Genomic DNA, 19819 nt, shown 5'->3' on the forward strand with positions numbered 1-19819 from the left:
TTTCATTTTATAAATGGATCTTCTTGAATGGGGTTGGAAATAAAATAAAATTACTCTGCTTTACAAATGATCTATTTTATATTCCACAACCATACATTTGAGAGTATATTATCCAAAACCAAGAACAACATGGAATCCTTATAAAGAAGTGACAAAAATGTCTAATGTAACTGATGTATATAAATGATACATAAGCCAACCATAATTTAAGGGTTGAAGAAAAAAAGATGAAAGCAAAAATGAGGAGATATTTGAAGGAAATGATTAAAAATAAAATGTCAAGTTATTTTGTATTCTTCTGTAAACAGTATAAAGCTAGGAGACACCATAACTAGTCATCACATTTCAGGAATCAGTTGAGTGGAGTAGGTGATCAATATTTCTATAAAAATTATATACTATTTTTCCAACATAATAACTAAAAGTCATTTTTGAATTGTTTATATAGGGAGTCATTACAACTTTCTGCAGAAAACAACTTCAGTTTTTGGTTCCACACTTGAGGGATTCTGAAGAAACAAAGAGCATATAGAGTAAGAGTTCCGAGGAAATCATATCAGCTGAGAAACAGCAGAACCAATGGAGGGAAAGAACACCCGGGAGATGACCACAAGAGATGTCATTAGGTACTTGAAGCATTGTCAAGGAAAAGATGGTATGGCTTTGTTCTCTCTTTCTGCAGACTATAAACGTGAGACTAAGAAATGGAAATTGCAAGGACTCAGGTACCCCATCAGCTGAAAGAGGCAGGCTCTTAGAGCTGTCCAACAGGGCACCGGCAAACAAAAAAGCAGATGCAGGATCAGTCTACACTTGGAACCTGAGGATGGGCTTCCTGGCCTTGTTTGTTTGGAGATGCGGCGAGAGTATATTCTGACTCCAAAAAGATAAACTTATTCTCTCTCTCTCTCTATCAGGAAAACACACACACACACACACACACACACACACACACACACAGTCACTGTAAAACAGAAGTCAGAGGAGACCAATGGTAGAATCAGTAACAAAAATTATTTATGTCTTTCCAGTCAATAAAAGAATCAATATGATAAAATGAAGTAGGCTAACACTTTTTGTTTCAAAAGCACTGAGATCCATCCAGATTCTAAGTTATTCCTTTAGCTCTTGGGAACAATTTGGAAATAGATTAACTTGTTAACCATTTACCACATACTGCAACAATTTCCTAAAGATTATTGTAAACAATAAATTGTAATCAAAGAATTCCTCTTTGAATTGAAACCATGATGATTTATCTGAATAGGACAATAAGATGCCCTAGTTAAACACAGGACTCTTCCCTGAGGGGTTTCCATTGATAATTCTTCCCTTCCATCAAAGAGCTTATGTTTCCTCTCCTTTACTTTCCAATGGAACTCCCCAAGTCTACCTTGAAGCATAAACAAACAGACAAAATCAGAATTTCTCTGGTTATAGAAGGAAAGAAACAGAACTCTGCCTTCCTGGCTCACCCCTCTCCCCAGGCCCCCACCAGGTTCTTTGGAGAACTCCAGTTAATACCCTTAGAAAACTACTCTAGTTTTCCAAATTAAGTTGCTATTTATGATGATAATTTTCACATTGACTATTTTTAAATCTGAGTCTTTCACTACAGTGTAACATATTTGAGGGTAGGATGAACATAGTGTTAGTGATTTGCTTTGGAGGCATCTGTCCCTTCTCAGAGTTTGTCTAATCTTCAACCACCACCTCATCTTGTTTTGGCCTAGTTCAATTAGAAGTGAATTCCACAATTGCTGTTTTCATTTTGATAAAGGAGAAGGACCTATTAATTTAATCATTTATTCATTAATAATCATTGAATCAGTGAATAGTCACTGGATAAAGCATTGAAGATAAAAGACAAAGTCTTACTCTCATAATTTCTTAGTCTAGCAGGAACAGGGAATCAAGAAAGTAGGCGATGTGAAATGGCAGCCTACAGTCTGAATCCCTCCCACATGCTTTCTTTGGCCAACACATTGTTTTGTTTTTAAACCAAATTAGCATGCCTTTAGGCTGGGCCTACATTCTGCAGTTGGCAACAATATCCACCCCTCTTAGTTATCATACGTGGCTGCTGCCATATTTAGGTAACGGCACCTCCACAGAATGCATTTGAGTTGTGATTACTGAATATTTGCTAAGGATCAATGTATACATGTAAAAAAAGTACTATGGGAGCAAAGGGATGGGGATTATTAGTTATGGCTAAAAATATCAAGGGAGTATTTCCCAGAAGTGAAATTTAAGTTGCGCTCTAAAGGGTATGCTCAAGTTTGCCAGATAGACAATGAGGACATAGTGTATCCTGAAGAGGAAACAATGTGAACAAATTCATGGTGTCCTGAAAGTGTGTGTGGCATTTTCAGAGAAGTGGACTCCTGGAGCCTAGAGTGTAGAGGAAACTGTCAAGCAAGGAGGCTGGGGTGAAAAGTCAGAACCTCACTGGGAAGATCCTTGAATTGTCACTTTTAAAACTATATCATTTGTAGCATTTCATTTATTGTTGTTATTATTATTGCTAACATTTCTTGAGCCACTTCTAGATTCCAGGAATTATGCTAAGCCAGTCACATGCATTATCTAATAGAATCCTCACATGGCACAGGATAAGTAATTTGCCCAAGGTCTTAAAACTTGTAAATCCAGTTTGGTTTTACACCAGCCCTGAGTTCTTAACCAATACTCTAGTTAACCTCTCTCTGAAGTTCAGCATAAAAAGTTTAGACTTTGTCCAGCAAATATTAGGGAATATGTGGTGGTCTGAAAGCTGTATGTACCCCAGAAAAGTATGTTCTTTAAGTTAATCCATTCCTGTGGATGTGGACCCATTATAAGTAAGATCTTTTGGTGAGACTATTTAAACTAAGGTGTGACACACCTCATTCAAGATGGATCTTCATCTTCTTCCTGGAAGCCTTTATAAATGGGATGAATGCAGAGAGAGAAAGTAAAAAAAGCAAGAATCTGAAAGCGATGAAACTCAGAAGAGAAGGAGAGACCAACAGGGGCTGCCATGTGCCTTGCCATGTGGCAGAGGAAGCCAGGATGCCGGCAGCTGATCCTCAGGAAGAAAGCACTGTCTTGATGATGCTTTGATTTGGACATTTTCACGTCCTCAAAACTGTAAGCTTGTAAGCTAATAAATCCCCACTGTTAAAATCCAACCCATTTCATGGTGTTTGTAGAGAAGCCTAGCACACTAAATCAGAATAATTGCTTTTAAAAAATGTAACAGCCTTATTGAAATATGATTTACCCATTTAAAGTATACAACTTAATATTTTTAGTATATTCACAGAGTTATGCAATCATCAGTGTTAGAACATTTTCATCTCCTGAAAAAGCAACCCCGTACCTATTAGCTGTCACACCCCATTTTATCCAACTGTTCCAGCACTAGGGCATAATTGTGTGTGTGTGTCTGTGTTTTTCTATGTTTATAGTTGAAATAAATAAATAAATATATATATATATATATAAAATTTGTCATTATAACCACTTTAAATATGCCACTTCAGTGGCATTAATTACATTCACAATGTTGTGCTACCATCACCACCATTCATTTCCAAAACATTTCACCACCCAAGGAAAACTGTGTAACCATTTAACCCCTTGTTCAACCTCCTGCCCCCTTCTCCCCTCTAATCTCTGTGAATTTGCTTTTACTAGATATCTCATGTAAGTGAAATTATACAATATCTGTCCTTTTGTGTCTGACATTTCACTTAGCTAAATGGTTTCAAGGTTCTTCCATGTTGTGGCATGGATTAGTACCTCAATCCTTTTTATGGTCGAATAACATTCCTTTCATCTGTTGGCGGCTATTTGGGCTGTTCTCACCTTTTGGCTATTGTGATAATGCTGCTATGGACATTGATGTACAAGGGTCTGTTTGAGTCCTTGTTTTCAATTCAGGGCATGGCAGTTTAATTGTTTTTAAGCAGCAGAACTGTATGGCTTAACAAAAGAAGAGAGACCAGTTAAGAGGCTGGAGAACAAAGGAACAACAGCAAGTGTAGAACTGTGGCAGATACGTATGAAGATTATGGAACATGTGCTGTCCAAGGAAAAAGTTCTGACTTACTAAGTGAGTGCTCCCCTTCTTTACTGACATGTCAAAATCTGTAACTTGCAAGTAAAGACTTGGCTAAAAGGAGCACTTGAGAAGAAGTGGCAACACATATGCCTTTATCAAATCTAAGACAATCCCCCATCCACTAAGTATCATGCATCATTAAGAAATAAAAACACTGCCAAATAAATTAGACATAATGTTTTCTTATCACATCCACTATAAGGTGCAATCTGATTTTAAAGATACTAAAAATGTGAAAAAGTACATTCTAGAATCAATGAAAATAGTATTGAATAATAATAATAGCATTAGCAACAAAGAATCATTTGTGTTCTCACATAGGTCTTCTTAAGAAATCATTCATTTCACAAGTTTTATTTCATTAAATATTTTTAAATAAGTTCCAAATGCAATTGCTTATTCCATATACTTAATAGTGAATTTGCAAAAAAAAAGAGGAAAAATCTTCTCAAAGATTTATTTTTTGAACAAATTGTCAATGACCATGCCCACTGTAATTGAAATATTTACACTATTGCTACTTTCAGAGAGATTTGAGTCACCACCAAAAGTACAAGGCCAAATCTTTTAACACAGGCAAAAGAGGAAGTAAGAAAAATAAGAACAAAATCAAGGACTCCTCGTTCCCCAAAGCCATAGTAACACTTGAAAAATTACCATATGGCAATAAGCCTACCCAAAGGGGTTTGTACTTTGGTCAGTAGTCAATATATTTACCATTAATCCTTTTTTCCCTTATTTTTCTTTATTTTTAGAGTATCTTTTATTTCCATTTCTTCATTTCCCCTTTGCTCATTTTTCCTGTGCCCCCATCTGTGGCTACATACAGGCAAAATAATCTACCATGCCCCCATTTCCACTGAGTTCTGGGTACTTGCTTTCCCAACGGCTGCCTCTGGCACACCTGTGAACTGGTTGGGCAGGACATCCCCTTCTTTCTGGAAAAGCCTCTGGCTGCAGAGAGACAGAACTTCAGTCACGGTGGATCCCACTGAAGCCCCACTCTTTCCACACATGTGATTTCCTAGCCCCCTCTACCATAGCTCCACTCTCTCTTTTCCTGCCTCTGTCTCAGCTCTTCAGAACTTAAGATCATGAACTGAGCCATGGGGAATTCTTCTGTCCCCAAATCAAGTTTCAGGAAAACAAAATGGCTCCAGCAACCATTGGCATTTCTGTCATCTCCTTCCTTCTATTCTCAGACTTCCTCTACCTTCTCTTCTGCCTGTGGTTTCTGTGAATTTATTAATTCCTCCTTTGCTTTTACTTATTTTCTTTTGCTAATATAGCTTTTGCTGCTTCATCAAGTTTTCTTTTTGGGTTTTCCTGTTAAATAATAATATCTTTGTGAACTTTCTCTTTCTTCCTCTGTACCTCTTCTTTCCAAAACAGTAGGTAGTATAGAGTGAAGACAGGACTTTGGGGTCCTCCAGCTGTCTTCTTGAATTAGATCTTGGCAACAAGAGGACTGAATTCACACTCATGTAATCTTCTAAAAACATTTCAGAATATTATTTCATTGCGAGGGCATACTCACTTTTCATTTCTAAATAATGCTCTGAAGCTCTTCTTTTTCATCTGTTCCAAACAAATATCCATGGAGTATATAAATGTGTGTTTAAGACCAGGTGGCTAGGCTATATCCAATTGTGGATATTCTCTGTGTAGCTGTGATGGTTTGACACTATCAAGGGTGGAGGCTCCCCAATCACCCTGATGTTGAGCAGATAGGATATTGTTCATTAATGATTAGTACCACTTCAGAAGAGATTCTCTAACTCACTACTTTGGGGGGAAAGGAATTGACAAGAATCCCAATGACAGTATGAATGAATTTTCTGCAGTCCTACTAAACTGTAAGCTTGGAAAAAATAAGCAGTGCCTAGCCATAGTAAATGTGTTCTTGCCTACATTTCTTTCTCTAAATCACATTGTTTGATTTCTTAATCCCAATCTAATCATAGCTTATTTACACCAAGAGTTTTTGAATTCCTTTGGCTCTTCTCCACCACCGATGACTTGCCCTGTGTTCTAGGCTGCTGTTGCTGGTGCTCTTGCAATTAACACAGCTGAGTAGTGGCCCCTGCTCTAGCCACATCCCCTCATGCGGGGCTGGGTGTCTTGGGTGTTAATTCCATTGCTGCATTAGGCATCCACAGACTAAGTTCATCTTCGCTTTGATCAAGGAAAATCCATGTGTTTTCCCTATAAAGATGATGTAAATTAGAGACACAAAACTAACTCTACACGTTTGTTTTTTGGTGCTTATGTAGTGTTAGGTACTGGGGATAGAGAAAAGAAAAGTAAAAAAATCTGTCTTCAAAGAGCTTAGTAGCACAGTGGGGAGGCCGTGGGAGGGGCAGGCAAATTTGCCAATTATTATAATAGAGGACGACCACCCATGCTAATTTTAATCCATGGACCTTGCACAAGACTTCTGTGCATTTGCAGAGGCTTCAGTTATCATCATGATGACTTCAAATTCGTATCTCCCCAGGACCTTTATCTGATTCCCAGCTCATGTCTCACAGCTATTCTTTTTTTTCCTATTCCAAGTAAATGCAGAAATGGAATGTGATTTATTTTCCTTCAATTCCCTACTAAAAGGCATTGAAAAATATGTGATAGGTTTTCCTGAGCCTGTAAGAAGACAGAGAGGATTCAACTTGCAGCTACACAACTAAATTAAACAGCAAGTATTAAACTTCTTAAAAATGCCATTTGACCTTCTCCACAATTCCAGGCTCCAGCTTGGATGCCTTGTTTTCATGATTTCTCCTTTTACATTATCATACTCAAATTCCTTTGCATTTTCTTCATGCTGAAGAAGTTGAGTAACATCCTTTGTTGTTGCTTTTCATTTTATGCTCTCTAGGCTTCCCATCCCCACAGACTTAAAATATTTTTTAAGAAAAAAACAAAAAGAAGAAAGCTTGGTCCTTCCCTAAAAAACTCATTGACTTTATGGCCACCCAGAGAAGGGACAGTTTAGGCCTCAGAGACAATGCCCGGATTAGATGGTGCTTGAGCTACTCTACAGCTAACCAGCTTTGTGACCTTGTTCTAGTCAATTTAACTCCTCTGGGGCAGTGCTCTCTCCCACTCCCTCTCACCCAAATGAAGGTATCCAATTAGATGACTTCAAATATCTGATCCAGCTCTACAACTACAGAGTTCATTGAATTTAATTGCAATGAATGTCCAAAAAAGGAAATGTCTTTAATGACAATGGTCTTGAAAGGAAGTAAGCAGAGGAGCAGAGAGAAATCTTTATAGCAGACACAGACAAGGAGGTGTGTATGAGCAGTCTTGTGTAGGAAAAAGAGCATGGAGTTGGGTGATAAGAGGCTTGGATTCAAAACCTGGTACAACTTCTCACCCCTAAGCAACTTCAGACAAGTTAATTGATCTCTCTCAGCCCCACTCTAATATGTAATGGTAATGCCCAGCTCAGAAGACTTTTTCTGAGAATTCAAGATAAAAGGAATTTATATAATTTTAGTGTATTTATCTATGCCATGGTTCTCTGTTTAAATGTCTTCTATATGAAATGATTTCTGACTTTCCTTCTTTCTAGTAGAATTTATTAATCTTCTTTTTTTGTCTTCCTGCAACCTACAGTACACTTTAAAAACATTATTTAAACATATTATTGCATTTATTACCTTGCAAATCCTGTCTTGCTCATTAAACTGGATTGTATTATTTTTGGTTATATATCCTCAGTACATAGGATGTGCATGGCACTACACAGTAAGTTTTGTCAACCAAATAAAAGAGTAAAATAATGGATGGAAGGATCTTGGACATAGGAGCTTCACTAATTGTTCTTGTGCATAATTTCACACCTACAAATCTTCTATTCTTATCTATAAGAGCAATTGCTTAAAGGTTAACTCAAAATGACTAAGGAATTTTTAATATCAGTGTGATCATTACTACATTTTGAAGGGTGACACTCACGGACAATTAGGAAACTTGCCCCCAGAGTGGGGGAAACTACATCCATCTCAGTCTTATTAAATTCATAAACCTAATCTGAAATAAATATATGGTACATATTCTTTCATCTTTCCTCCTAAATTTTGGTGCAGTGATTCTTAATTTTCTGAAAAACTCAATTGAATAAATAAGACACAATTTTAAACATTTTTAGAAAAAAAAAAAAAAAACTCTCAGAAGACATACCTTTAGAGTGTTCATAAAAATAAATACATTTTACTAAAAGAAAAAACACAAAAAAGGTGACACAAAAATGTCTCTGTGCGGAACACATTCTATCTCTAATGTTTCAGTTTGTTTGTCCTTGCTTTCTCTGTTCTCTCCGTCAGTGAGCAGAACAACTTATGAATGGGGTTGATTCTGAGAGGAAGTGTGCAAATTTTAGACACTCATTTATGTCAGCCTTAGATTCCAAATTCCACCTGAAAGGAACACTGAGGAAGTGAAGTAGAAGTGATTTTGATTCTCAAATGTTCTTTTGTCTCTTTCTTAATAGAAAACGAAGTAATATGTAGGAGGTGGGTAGTGCCATCATAACCTGTTTTTTTCAGGCTGAAAAAAGAAGGTCAACATATTTTCCCATCAGGGAGGAGGAAATTGTATAGACAACTCCCAGGATGACAATAAAGACATCCTTGACAGCATGTTGAAAAGAATGGTAAACTTTTCTTTCTTTTTTTTTCCCAGAAAAAAAATCAGTATTTAAATGACAGATGAAGGTGGATGACGGACAAAATGCATTATTCTTAATGTGTCTCCTAGTTTTTCCAGAAGAACTATTGCATTTTAAAGACTGAATTCAAACTGGTAAAATAATAATACATCAGTTTATCAATAAGACAGAGAAGCCATTCTTTGAAGCCATGTTTTAAAATTTTCCTGCAGTTTTAGTTTTGTCTCCAAGCAGCTAGTGACACAAAAACAAGAAAAAGCAGCAACTGTGGCTATATTTTAATATAGGAATGTTTTCTAGTTTTCAGATTATAAACACTAATAATGTTAGGAATAACAAGTGTTGGAGGTTTGCAAAATGTAAATGAATGTCCTCTTCAAGAGTTAGCCAAGTAGAAACTGCCTTCATTTGAGTCAATAAATTTTGGGCAACTTAAAAAGTTTTTTTTTTTTTTTTTAATAATTTGTCATAGCTCAGCAAATTTCCAAAAGGACAGCACAGTTGGGCTAGTCTTGATTTAGAGTAGCATGGTTTTACCTGGTAAGATACCATTCTACTTCTATTATATGAGAATGGAAGTAACCAAAAATAGAGATTTGGAAAATAAAGGAATATTAATTTAAGATGTCATGATTTTATAACTATTAATCCTTTTAAGGATTTATAATTATTATTATAATACCTTTTAAGGAACTGTATGGGAGAGCAACTTTTTTTTTTTTTTAAATAAAGTATACTTCTCTCTGGTTTTAAAAGTAATGTATTTAGGAGGCTCTAAGATGGTAGCTTAGAGAGGAGTGGAAGCTGGTTTGTCCCCCTGGAACAACTAATAACAACTAGGAACAACTAGTAAATAATCCAGAATAACTGCAGGGGGACAAACATGACCGTCCACTCATCATACACCAACCTGAATTGGGAGCAATGCCCGAGATCACAGCATAAAATCTGTAAGTAAAAACTGAGGATCCAAGCCGGGACCCCCCTACCCCCACGGTCCGAGCTGCAAAGCCTTGTGGTGCTAGAGAGCAGCTCTCTCCAAGCAGGTGAGTACAACTTAGTTGAGCTTCAGCTCGGGTTTTAATTAACAAATGTGGACTGCCTAATATGAGCTACAAATTCCCAACAAGCAGACAAAGGCTTTGGGTGATGACTGACCTTGGAGAGCTGGAGGGTGGCCACAGACTGGCCCTGAAGGGGGCTTTCTGTCCCTGTTTTGGCTCAGTAGAGAAAGCCTCAGCCATTTTCAGTTCCCAGTATGCTGACCCAAACAAGGTAGAGATAGCACAGGCAGAGACCATTCAAATGCTAATGACCTTTCCCTAGAGGATCTATCTTCCCTAAAAGGAGAGAGGTGGGGCCTAGCTCTACTACCCACCTTACATTTAGAACCAGTCCCCAGAGCCTGGGGGAAAACAGCGACAGGCCACACCTCCTTACACCAGTCTGGAGTTACAGGCTGATAAGTGCCACCTGCTGGGCAGGAAAGCATAGTGACTTGAGGCCTCACAGAGTGTACCAACTTTCTAAGACAAACCCTCAGGGAAACTGGATACTGAATGCTTCTTCCTCCGTGACCTGAGTCCATTTTGATCTGGGAAAACCTGACTGGGGTAACCAAGGAAACCATGGCTAGACAACAGAAAACTACAACCTACACTAAGAAAAACAAAGTTATGGCCCAGTCAAAGGAACTAACTTACACTTCAACTGAGATACAGGAATTGAAACAACTAATACTAAATCAATTAAAAAAGTTTAAGGAAGATATGGCAAAAGAGATGAAGCGTATAATGAGAACACTGGGTGTACATAAGATTGAAATTGAAAGTTCGAAAAACCAACTGGGAGAATCTGTGGAAATGAAAGGCACAACATAAGAGATGAAAGACACAATGGAAAGATACAACAACAGATATCAAGAGGCAGAAGAAAACACTCAGGAACTGGAGAACAAGGCACGTGAAAGCCTACACACAAAAGAACAGATAGAGAAAAGAATGGAAAAATATGAGCAACATCTTCAGGAACTTAAGGACAAAATGAAAATCAGGAATGTATGTGTCATTGGTGTCCCAGAAGGAGAAGAGAGGGAAAAGGGGCAGAAGAAATAATAGAGGAAATAATCAATGAAAATTTCCCATCTCCTATGAAAGACATAAAATTACAGATCCAAGAAGCACAGCATACCCCAAACAGAATAGATGTGAATAGGCCTATGCCAAGACACTTAAAAATCAGATTATCAAATGTCAAAGATAAAGAGAAAATCCTGAAAGCAGCAAGAGAAAAGTGATCCACATACAGAGGAAGGTTGATAAGACTATGTATGGATTTCTCAATAGAAACTACAGAGGCAAGAAGGAAGTGGGGTGATATATTTAAGACACTGAAAGAAAAACCACCAACCAAGAATCCTATATCCAGCAAAACTGTCCTTTAAATATGAGGGAGAGCTTAAAATATTCTCTGACAAACAGACAATGACAGAGTTTGTGAACAAGATATCTGCTCTACAGGAAACCCTAAAGGAAACACTGCACACAGAAAGGAAAAGACAGGAGTGAGAGGTTTGGAAAACAATTTGGGGAGATAGTAACACAGCAATGTAAGTACACTGAACAAAGATGACTGTGAGTATGGTTGAAAGAGGAAGGTTAGGACCATGTGGGACACCAGAACAAAAGACAAAAGACAAAGACAGGGACTGTATAATTCAGGGACACCTAGGGTGCTCAATGATTGTAATAAAAGGTACAAATATGTTTTTACATGAGGTAGAACAAATGAATGTCAGCATTGCAAGGTGTTAAAAATAGGGTGGGATTGCAAACTAGAGACTATAATTAACAGAAACATGGTATTATGCTTCCTTTAATATAACAAAGGCAATATACCAAAGCTAAATACATATTGTGGGGGGGGGACATAGGGGAAGGGTATGGCACTCCTGACATTTGTGATGTTGTCTGACTCTTTATTCCACTTTAGTTTAATGTTATCTTTCCTTCTGTTGCTTTCTAGCTGTCATGTTTTTTTCTCTGTCTTTCTTTTTTCTTTTTCTTTTGCCTCTCTGCCTTCTTTGACTCTTCCTCCTTCTTTGTGGAAGAAACGGAGATGTTCTTACACAGACAGTGGCGATGATGCTTGTTCTATGCTAATGCTGCTGGAATGCAAAACACCAGAAATGGATTGGCTTTTATAATGGGGGTTTATTTGGTTACAAAGTTACAGTCTTAAGGCCATAAAGTGTCCAAGGTAAGTCATCAACACTCAGGTACCTGCACTGGATGAATGGTGTCCAGAAAACCTCTGTTAGCTGGGAGGGTACATGGCTGGCATCTGCTCCAGAGTTCTGGTTTCAAAGTGGCTTTCTCCCAGGACGTTCCTCTCTAGGCTGCAGTTCCTCAAAAATGTCACTCTTAGTTGCTCTTGGGGCCTTTTCCTCTCTTAGCTTCTCTGGAGCAAAAGTCTGCTTTCAAAGGCCATCTCCAAAATGTCTCTGTAAGTTGCAGCTTCTCTCTCAGCTTCTGTGCATTCTTCAAAGTGTCCCTCTTGACTTTGTCAAGCTTGCTCCTTCTGTCTGAGCTTATATAGTGCTCCAGTAAACTAATCAAGGACCATGCTGAATGGGCGGGGCCACATGTCCGTGGAAATTATCCAATGAAAGATCTAACCCACAGTTGAGTGATTTGAGTGTTCATATCTCCATGGTAACATCCAATCAAAAGTCTCCAACCCAATCAACACCAATATGTTCCCTGATCACACAAGACTGCATCAAAGATAATGGTGTTTTGGGGGACATAATACATCCAAACCAGCACAATGCTGAATACATAAAATACATGACTATACAGGGAACCAATGATTATCTACTTAGGATGGAATGTATGGTGTATGAACAAAACCGTCTTAAAAAATGGGTTGATGAAGAAACCTTGAGGGAACTATACTGAGTGAAATAAGACAGACACATAAAGACAAATATTGCAAGGTCTCACTGATATGAATTACAATAAATAAACTCATAGACATGAAATATAAGTTACCAGGATATAGAACGAGGCTAAAGAATGGGGAGTGGTTGCTTATTATGAGCAGAATGTTGAACTAGGCTGAACTTAAACATTTGGAAATGGACAGAGGTGATGGTAGCATGTTGTGAGAATAACTGAAAGGTGTGTGAAGTGCTGAAAGGTGTGTGAAGGTGGTGGAAAGGGTAAGCTCAGAGTCACGTATGTCACCTGAAGGAAAGCTGGAGGTTAAAAGGTGGGAACGTATAAAACAGTGAATCTTGTGGTGGACAATGTCCATGATTAACTTAACAAATATTAGAAATCTTTCTCATGAACTAGAACAAATGTATGACATATAATTAGAAGTTAATAATACGCATATAGGAAAAAAACATATACCTATTGTAAACTATATACTGCAGTTAGTAGTATTTTTAACATTCTTTCATCAATAGTAACAAATGTACTATACCAAAACTATGAGTCAATAATGGAGTGGGAGTGATTAGGGGTATGGGAGAATTTGAGTTTCCTTCTTTTTGTCTTTATTTCTTTTCTGGAGTAATGAAAATGTTCTAAAAATTGAAAAAAAATTAATTGTGGTGTTGGATGCACAGCTGTATGATCGTACCATGGGCAATTGATTGTACACTTTGGATCTTTGGATAGTTGTATGGTATGTGAACAATCTCAATAATATATATACATATATATATATATATATATGAAAAAATCAGGGCAAAGGTTTAGGAAGGGGTGGAGGGTTGGAGGGAAGTGCTATTTAAATAGTGTGATCAAGGAAGGCTTCTCTGAGGTGGTGGCATTTGAACAGGAACCTGAATGAAGAGAGGGAATCAGCCAATGGAGATCTGGGGGAAATATTTTCTGTGCATTGTTTATAATACCAAAAGTTGGAAACCACCCAAATGTCCATCAAATACTAAGTAACTACAGTTTGTAAAACAATGAGCTAGATCTGTATGTACAGAACAAAAAGATGTCTAAGATATAATGAACAAAGTTGCAAAACTATTTAATAATACAATTTTTTCAAAAGAAGAAAATTAACTTAAAGCAAACACATTCACCAGAGGGAAACCATTTGGAGAAATACTCAAAATGTCAAAAAACCTAACTTCTGAGAGTGGCTGTGTGGACTTAGAGGGAATAATTTGAAATGCCTGGGTGCCTACTAAAGGGAAATCTAGGGGAAGGCTTTACTGTCTCTAAAACAGGATAGGGCAGACAGAATTATTACATGAGGCCTAAAGATCCATGGCCTTGCTTTTCTGACTTACTTGGAGTTCTCTTTTTTTCAGGTTGCTTTTATGCCTCAGCCTTTCTTCCCTCCCTGGCTTCTTTACATCCCTATCTCCTCCTCTGGCTTTGTTCTTGGGAAAGGGGCCTCTGCTTATGTTTCCTTAGCATGACTATTTCTTCGTTGGGACTAGCCTTTGTGCCAGTTTCAGACAAGTAGCAGAGACTTCAAGCTCTGTACTTCTGGCTGCAGTCTGTGCGGAGGTGCTGATAAGGAACAGGCCTTCCTGGATCCCTCTAGTTTATTATCATCCCACTTCTAAGTGCAGAATAAAAGACTTTGTCCCTCATGACTTAGGGATGTAAGTTGCCCTGGCAACGTGTGACACGACTCCCAGGGATGAGCCTGGCCCTGGCATCATGTGATTGACAATGCCTTCTTGACCAAAAGGGAGAAAGGAACGTAACAGAATAAGGTTTTAGTGGCAAAGAGATTTCAAATAGAGTGAAGAGGTTATTCTGGAGGTTACTCTTACGCAAGCTTCAGCCAGATATTACAAATTGCCACGGAATGTCAAGCCCCAACCAACAGTATTCCTGAAAACCCTAAAGAAAACCCAGGGCTCTATCTAAAAACTGTATAAAAGTTTTACTTATTAAGTTTATTTTCCAGAAACTTAAAACCTCCAGATCGTTCCTATGCCAGATAAGCCCTGAAACTTAGACGCACCAGTCTCTCTCAGAACATCAACCAGTTGCATTCTCCTACCCCATAATATCGACATCCGTTTTGAGCATGAAGAAGTTAGAAAGGTCATTCGCCAGATATCCTTGAAGACTGAGAGAATGATCAAATGAGAGGAAGGAGTTGTAACTGAGAAGATAGGATTTAACAATTGATTATGACTACTGACTCATTATATAGATATTTCTTTTTAGCTTCTAGTGTATTAGAACAGCCAGAAGGAAATACCTGAAATTGTGGAACTGTAACACATACTTACACTTTGAAATTTGCTCTATAACTACCTGTTAAACTGTATTTTGAAGTTTATCACTTTTCTGTATATATGCTATATTTCACAATAAAAAATGGTTTTTGTTTTTTTTAAAAAGTAATGTATTTAGAAAGGGAAAATATAAAATATGGGGGAAATTATAAAATAATGACTGTTAACATTCAGTGCTCCTTTGAAGACTTTTACCTCTACACATGAATATTTTACAAAATTGAGAATATAATAAATGTATTATTTTTCTTTATTTATAAAATCTTACTATAATTAGACATTTAGATAACTTTCAGTTTTTGCTTTAGAAATATTTACGTTATGAGCATTTATGTATATAAAGCTTTGTTGGTCCTAATTTTTTTCTTTTTCTTTAGTAAGATTAATGAGTCAAATACTTGAAATTTTTTTCAGGCCAAATTTATTTCTAGGAAATGTACAAATTTACATCCCTGTTGCTTCTACTCCATATTGTTCCACCCCTAATTTAAGGCAATTGATCCCTAGTTCAAGCCTCTATTCACGGTGCCTCAGAAATTTCTTTTGTTTTGAAAGTAACATGTTTAGAGCAGCTAGCAAAGGAATTAGTGGCCATCATTTATGATGCTCAACCCCCCACCCCAACCCAATTCTTGAGTTATAACTCAAGCAACACACCTCACTTCTACTTAAGCAATCCTTAACAATAAAAGCAACCTAATGAAATGGAAAGAGTACAGTATCCACATACTAGAATCAAATTCTCAGCTTTACTACCAGCTGTACCTACATATGACTTGAGGGTATTCATGTCAGCCTTTCCCAGAATTGTCCTTTCATCTGTAAAGTGATGCTCTTGCAGTTCTTTCCCAGTTTCAAAAATTTGTATGAATCACCTTCTTGAGGGCCTCTAAGATCACCTCAATCAGAATTACATGCTCCTCATTCTCACCTCCAATGGTAATCTATTTGGTTGCCCAACTGCCTTGATCAATGTAGGTTCAGGGGAAAAGAATCATTGAATTACTACATTAATGTGATTTTAAAAATTATTTAAGGTGTATCATCATCTTATCCATGAAATAAACAGATCATTTTTCTTGCAAATAATAGATCTGTTCATTTTGGAAACATAGAACACAAGCACAAATCCCTTCCTTAAAAAAAAAGTGAAAATAATATGAAGTAATGCATCAGTTTTATAAAAACTATTAAACTGAATATAGACCACAGATTTAGATGATCTTTTACATGGTTAAAAATTGTTAAAGCATTAGTTTTTACTGATATTCCAGTGACAAATTCAGAATAGTTATTATTTTAATTTAAAAACACATTTAAAAATTGAGTAATGTTTAAGACTTTCACCTAAGTCACCCAGCATGTGTATGACATCATTTCTTCATGAGCAATGACTTTTGAATAGGTAACTCACCTATTGTGTCCAAGTTTGTATTTTCTGGGGGAAAGCACGGTTGAGGCTAATGTTAATTGATGCATTCAATTTAAGATATCCTTTTACAAGAGCCTTGTGGCAGCAAAATAATTCTCAGCAAAGACAAAAGTGCAGCTTGCTTGACTCTAAATACCTTGCTGGGAATATTTCCAGCCCTTGTCAACCTTTACTTGCTTTCCATGAAAAGTTAACGTAAATCTATTTACAACCTATTATCATGAAGAGCCTTCTTAAATTATGTCTGGAAGGAAGGGAGTTATATTGATAACGAAGAGGTCAGAGGAAAGCTAATGGAGAAGGCCTGTACAAAATAAAGCCTGAAACTGGACCTTCTGCTTTTTCTGCTCAGATAACTTTTATCAGGATGTTCAAGACCATAGAGTTGCTTTCAAAAATGAAATCTATGAAGTTCAATTGAGAGTACTTTCCTACAAGGAACCTCACCAACTCCTTCCTTTTCTCATTTCTTTTACTGTGATCTGTTTAGATGTCTTGATATGTGTATATGTCCAAGGAAGGTGCAGATTAGAAATCACTAAAATTTAAACACATAATATCTCTTAGGATTAATAGTACATGCTGTGAGAAAACAGCAGTGGTTTAAAAGACCAAATGTTTAACAACAATAATAGTAACTTTCATTTATTGGCATTTACTATGTTCCATGTAATAAGGTAATAAAAAAGTAAAGTTGTAGAAAAATGAACAAAAAAGGAAAAATTATATGAAAACAGCTTATTTTGAAATATAAAAAGAAACAAAGTAAAATAAGACAGATCGAGGGACTATAGATGGATAGATGTGAAAAATCAAGTATAGTAAAATGTTAAAGGTAGAATCTAGGTGGAGCTTACACAGATATTTAACTTTTTTGCATATTGAAAATGTTCATAATAAAATACTGGGAATAAAGCTATGAAAGATGAAATAAAGTGATAAAATAGACTGAAAACACAACAAAAATGGGGTACTGTATTAAAACTTTAAAAGATTAAAAGAGAAGAAAAACATTTTTAATGGATCAAATACAAGAATGGAGGATTGGTGTCAGAAGCAACGTAGCAGAAATACAGGCTCTGGGATTGGGCTATCTCGGTTTGAATGTTTTTTCTGCTACTACCTTGCTTTGTCATTTGGACAAGTTACTTCATCTCTGTACCTCAGATTCCTCATCTGGAAATGGGGCCCATTATGACACCCACTTCATCACATGTTGGAGTGTTAAATAAGATAGATATGTAAAATACTTGGAACTGTTCTGGTAGATAGCAAGCTAACTATAAATGGTAACTTATTATGAGAGGTGTGCTCAGGAAAGAGGTGTAAAATAGAAGAGGTTAACACAAGAGAGATTACAAATGAATGATTAAAGGTAGAATTCATTTATCCATTCATGTATTCATGCTATAAACATTTATTTAACCTCCTAAGCTCCATTCACTGAAAATAAAAAAGAAGCCACCATCTCTTACCTAAAAGAATACACAATTGGAAAAGGAGAGAGCAAGCATTAGAAACTCAATTTCAGTGTCTGGGTCATTGTAGAAGTATGTTCAGATTATAGAGGGGCACCAAGAAGGCATAACTTTTCTCACCTGAGTTTTCTTGAAAAAGGTGATACATTTTTAAACATTTAAAAGGTGAGAGCCAGAAGAAAACAACACAAATAGTATAGAAAATATAAAATATGATCAGCAATTAAAGAGACCATGAGGTTGAGAAGTATAAACCAAATGTTTCAAGAAACAAATTTAAAAGTGCCACAATTCAAGTTTAAAACTTCAAGAGGTGTTAAGATTAAGTTTAGGCAGAAGTAATCAGAAGGCTTCAACCTGACTTACCTTGTATCCAGAAGACTTTATAAACGTGTGTGCCTTCAGATCTTATGGCTCCCTTCTCAGATGTCAAAAGAGCAGGATCCTTGATCTCTTGTGATCCCTCACACCCTTGGCTCTCCCCAGACAGCCTTTGTTTGTACTTGTGGCAGCAAAAACCCCAGCAGCTTTCTCAGATGAAGCAACTTACAGATCTGCAAAACATTGGGTAGATGTTCTGAAACCAAACAACTCTTTCAAAATTTCTTACCACATGCAATCTCATGTTTACCTTTACAACAGTTCTGTCAGAGAATTAGTGTAAGTATTTAATGCTGTTTTCTTTAGATGAGTGTGGCAAACATGCTCAAAGGTGGTACCCATAACCCTCTCCCTGGTGCTTTTGTCCTTGTGTGATCTTTGCCTCTTAAGTGTGGTGGTGTCTGTGACTTGCTTCTAGTCAACAGAATACTGCAAAAGTTTAATGTGTAATGATGGTGTTGGCATAAGGTTGCAAGCCAGTCTTGTGAGGAGATTCTCTCTCTTGCTGGCTTTAGAGAAGCAAGCTGCCATGTTGTGAGCATCCCATGAATGGGGTGAAGTGGCAAGACACTCAGGGCAGCCTTCAGCCAACAGCTGGCAAGCAACTGAGGCCCTCAAGGCTCTAAAGAAATGAGTTCTGTCAACAACCACAAGAGTTTGGAAATGGGTCATTTCCTAGTCAAGCCACCCGTGAGACCACAGGTTCAGCCAACTCCGTGCAGCGCGGTCAGACCCTGAAGCAGGGGACCTGGCTAAACTTGCTCAGACTCCTATCCAAAGAAACTGAGATAATAAATGTATGCATTTTTAAGTGCTAAATTTGCAGGAATAGTATTACACAACTATAGATACTAATACAAGGAGGAAATTGAGGTTCAGTGTGTGGTCCATTGGTGGGCTTCATGGTGTTGAAGAAACACCTCACCAACCTCCAATGTTTGTTCTCACATTCTTTCTTCATGAAAGAGGGACCTTAACTTTCCTGTCTCTCAGAATTCTCCAGAACCCAAATATATCTTATACTATATAGTTGAAAGAGAACACATTTTTATTCCATATGGATGCAATGATAGATATTTAACAGCTATCAGAGAAGTTACTGAGTCAGGCCACTCTCCGAACGTAAACACCAACACAAAGAATGAGAAACCGGATAAATCATGGTGCATCTCTCAGTTGGGCAGTAATTAATCATTAGACTAGAAAATGATTTTGATAAGAGATTCCTGCCAAATAGTTTCTCTGAATGGTTCCAAATTTTATAATTAAGAAATCACTGCCCTATCATACCCATGATTTTATTTCTTCTCCTAACATATTTTATCCTATTATATGAATACAAATTAAAACATTCTGAAAATCATTGCACTGTGATTCTAGGTATTTGAAAATAGTCAAAAAGAGGTTTCACAACTTTTAAAGGGCATTATGGTCATTTTTGCTAAATAAAAATGAGCCC

At 37.0% G+C, this 19819-nt stretch overlaps 1 long non-coding RNA gene across 1 annotated transcript in view; it reads right to left on the reverse strand.

Moving 5' to 3' along the window:
- Positions 1 to 18440: 18440 nt before the first annotated feature.
- The window catches only part of LOC119543404, a 326071-nt gene continuing 324692 nt past the window's right edge, over positions 18441 to 19819 (reverse strand). The window contains exon 3 of the long non-coding RNA XR_005218571.1: positions 18441 to 18533. This is a non-coding gene — a long non-coding RNA (uncharacterized LOC119543404). The remainder of the gene's footprint in view (positions 18534 to 19819) is intronic.

Source organism: Choloepus didactylus, chromosome 8, assembly GCF_015220235.1.
Source record: "Choloepus didactylus isolate mChoDid1 chromosome 8, mChoDid1.pri, whole genome shotgun sequence".
Lineage (NCBI taxonomy): Eukaryota > Metazoa > Chordata > Mammalia > Pilosa > Megalonychidae > Choloepus > Choloepus didactylus.